This window comes from Dipodomys merriami, unplaced genomic scaffold (assembly GCF_024711535.1).
Source record: "Dipodomys merriami isolate MVZ:Mamm:240054 unplaced genomic scaffold, mDipMer1.0.p SCAF_20, whole genome shotgun sequence".
Classification (NCBI taxonomy): Eukaryota; Metazoa; Chordata; class Mammalia; order Rodentia; family Heteromyidae; genus Dipodomys; species Dipodomys merriami.
Genome location: NW_027203382.1, coordinates 19279483 through 19283457, shown reverse-complemented (window position 1 = coordinate 19283457; position 3975 = coordinate 19279483). Strand labels below are relative to the sequence as shown.

Here is a 3975-nt window from a genome sequence, read left to right as displayed (position 1 = left end):
AAGTATATGATAAACCAGGAATTAGCCCAAAGCAGTCAAAACCACAGACACTTCTAGTAAACATGTTGGATTTAAATGTAAGGAAAGGATTGTAGGCAGAATAATCATGAAATGGTGGAAAAATATTATGTAGTCTTCAGGCTTCTGGATACAATCTCCCCATGGCAGAAACTGTAAAACAACACATATGAGATTCTCAAAGAAAGAAAATGTAAGAATTTTATGTAATGTTAAACTTTACTTAAGCACAGAGGATACAAATGAACTATTTTGAGCAGACAGGAACCCAGAAAATATTATTATTCAGTCTTCGTTATGAGAGAGTAAAATTAAGCTAACCAAAGTCCAAGAATTACAACAAAGCAATGGTGATAATCACAAAACATATTTAAATGCAATTCAAAACCAAAAACAAATGTGAGCTGAATGTAATGGAATAGGGTATAAATTTTATAGATGCTGACAGTTTAGAAATGACATAACTAAGAAAAGTTAGGAGAGAAGAGAAAAAGAAGGAAAGTTAAGCATATTTTCCTTCGACTTTCAAGGCTGAATGAAAAAGAAAAACATTTGAAGCAAATGAACCAATTAATTGACATGCTAAGTCTATTTAACAGAAAAGTTAAACATGAAGAAAGATAGCATTATTAATTAAATTGGGTGGTTAGTGACACAACACCAGAGACATAATCCATGAAATAATTAATAAGCTGGACTTTATTAAAATGAAAAACTGCTGCTCTGTGCAAGACATAGTCAAGAGAATGAAAAGAGAAGCTGAAAACTGGAAGAGAATTATTTAAAACACATGTTGTAAGGACTGATATCCAAAATATATAAAGGACTAGTGTGTGTGAATGTGTGTGTGTGTGTGTGTGTGTGTGTGTGTGTGTGTGTGTGTGAATGTGTGTGTGGGGGGGGGGTGCCAGTTCTGGGGCCTGAATTTAGAACTTGGGTGCGATATCTTAGCTTTATCACTCAGAGCTGGTGATCTACCATTTGAGCCACACCTTCACTTCCAGCTTTTTTTTTTTTCATGTGAAAAAGAATTTATTAGGCACAAATGGTTCTCAGGCTTCTTCCAAGGTGTATAGAACTTCAGGGGAAAGTGGAAGCCTGTGTTTTCCCTTCCTGCTCCCTTCATGGCTGCATGCGAATAGCCCCACCCAGTCGGATGACCTCTCCATTGAGGAATGGGTTCTCGATTATGGTCTGTACCAGATGAGCATACTCAGCAGGGTCCCCACGTCGGCTGGGAAAGCGTACTTGGCTGCCCAAGAAGTTGCGCACCTTCTCTGGAAGGGTGGCCAGCAGCGGGGTGCCAAACAAACCTGGAGCAATGGCCATAACTCGGATGCCAACAGGATCCAGATCCCGAGCAATGGGCAGTGTCATGCTCACTATGCTCCCCTTGGATGCAGAATATGTAGCTTGTCCAACCTGACCCTCAAAGGCAGCCACACTGGCAGTGTTGATAATAACCCCACGTTCGCCTCCTTGGTCTGCTTCTGGCCCATCTCACTAGCAGCCAAGCGGATCCCATTGAAGGTGCCTACGAGATTCACATTGAGAACTCGTTGCAAGTCCTCCAAAGTATGGGCCACGTTCTTCTTTGCATTGTATGTCTTAATGGCCACTGCAATACCTGCACAGTTGACCGCCACATCTACACGGCCAGACTTTTCTTTGGCTAGATTCAGGGCTGCTTGAACGTCCTTCTCAGAGGTTACATCGGCTGGGGAGAACACACAGCCCTTTCCTAACTTCTTGGCTTGGGCCTCACCATCCGAGTCGGACGAGTCCAGAAGGACACAGTGGCCCCCTGTTTCACCCATCGGTAGGCCGTGGCCAGGCCAAGGCCAGAGGCTCCTTAGGTTATGATAGCAACCAAGCCCTGCAAGCTCCGGCACGCTGCAGGCATCTTGCACGGCCTTACCGCTTCACTTCCAGCTTTTTGCTGGTCAATTGGAGATAAGAGTCTTACAAGATTTCTGTCTGGGCTGGCTTCAAACCTTGATCATCACATCTCAGTCTCCTGAGTAGCCATGAGCCATAAGCTACCAGGGCCTGAGTCAAAGCACTCTTTAAAAATCTATATTAAGAAAGGGATACAATTGTAATAAAAGAAAGAAAGGAAAAGAGAAAGAGAAAGTGAACAACCCAATTTTAATGTGGGGAAAATACTTGAACAGATCACAGTCTTAGTGAATTATAAAGAGTAGATGTGTATTCTGTTCACAATCTTCATATTCAGGCAGTCCAAGGGTATGGTGCGGGCATCTTTTGAGGAGCTCTATGCTATGTCCTAATATGGAGGAAGGGAAAGTTAGCATTCAGGAGATAGACAGAAACTCAGCCCACTCATCACTTTATCCCAACCACTCACTTGTAACAGTAACAATTCCTTATGATGTTCTTGCCTAGGTACAAAGCCATCATTTGTAGACACTTCTTCCATTTTGCTAACCAGAACATACCAGTAGCATGGTGCTTTTTGGTACCAACAGGAAACAATTATTGACAAAAATGCAACTGCAAGCATTAAAATCATGTGTTCAGCTGTAATCATTGAACACACCCAGATACACTTGGATTAATGTTTTTAGCTTGCCAAATTCAAAACATCAGGTTTTCAGATCATGTTTTAGTGATCACCTTGATCTCTGCTTGAGAAACCTTTTGGAATTTTTTTTTAATTGTGAAAATACCGTACAGAGGGGTTACAATTACATGGGCAAGGTAATGAGTATATTTCTTATCAAGCATTGTTGCCTCCTCCTTTGTTTCCCCTTACCATCCCTTCCCATCTCTCCCTCCCCCCCAAAAGTTGTAAAGTTCATTTTCGACATAACGACTTGTACATCTCATTGTTGCAATGGGTCCACCTGTATCCCTATTTAAATGATTTGTTTTTTCCTTTCTGCTCCACAAATTATACCAACATCAGATACAATAAAAGCAGGGGTTATACCGTGGGGGAGGGACATACAAAGCAACAAAGAAATATCTTATAAATACGTTAGAAACAATAGCAAGAAAGAAAAAACCTTTTGAGTCCTTATCTTGGGGTTCATTCATTTCATCTAACATCAACTCATCTGACCTTTTCTGCTTGTCTCAGACAAATACTAGTTATTGCAAATAAGGGAAACCATGAGACCTATGTTTCTTTGGGTCTGGCTTTAAAAAAAAAACTATCTCTAGACAGCTAGCTGTGGTATGTCCTTGGTGAGTGAAATGTGATTTTAAGAAATCACATGACATTTGCTGCTCCAATCTGACACCCCAAAGCATTATTCTGTGGTTGGTTTTAAACACTTAAAACAGAGTGCATGTTTGAAGGAATTCAGTGTTTTGCCTATCTGAGAGCAATGAAAAGTCTGAAGAGTAAGAACTTAGGACTCAGCAAAAGTCTGCAGATTTAATGTGTAGTTAATTAGAACACTGGATACATAGCTTGAAGGTCTGAAAATATGAAATATTGGAGGTAGAAAACAATGAAAATATTAAGAACCAAAAGACAGTTATTTTTAATCTCCAGTACTTAATACTACATGGATAGAAGTGAAGTCTTGCAAATATTAGAGATAGTGTCAGAGTCACTGAAAGGGAGCTTGGGATTCCTCTACTAGTCTCTACCCCAAGCATGGAGTCTGAAGACTATGGACTTGCCAGTGCTGTTCATTACTCAGCTTCCACGGAATACTGCTCCTCATAAGCCATTTACTGAGAAGAGTTGAACTTGTAGAGGTGCCTCATTAGGAAAATGGTTACATCCTCTTCTTTGCTTCCAGTCCTTTCTCTGCCCATTTTTCTAGCGATAACTTCTACAGAGGTCCCTTCAAGGCAAGATGAAAGGAAACAGACAAGTATTTGAAAGAAACAGGTGCTTGAAATTTGTTCCCTGTGAGAAAAAAAGATGGGAAACAGTTAGGTCTCTCTCACAAGACAGAATTAATGTTTAATCCATGACTG

General features: G+C 40.6%; 1 pseudogene; it reads right to left on the bottom strand.

The window, feature by feature from the left end:
• Window positions 1–1132: 1132 nt before the first annotated feature.
• LOC138832830 (3-hydroxyacyl-CoA dehydrogenase type-2 pseudogene) lies at window positions 1133–1921 on the bottom strand (annotated as a pseudogene).
• Between the last annotated feature and the right edge of the window lie 2054 nt (window positions 1922–3975).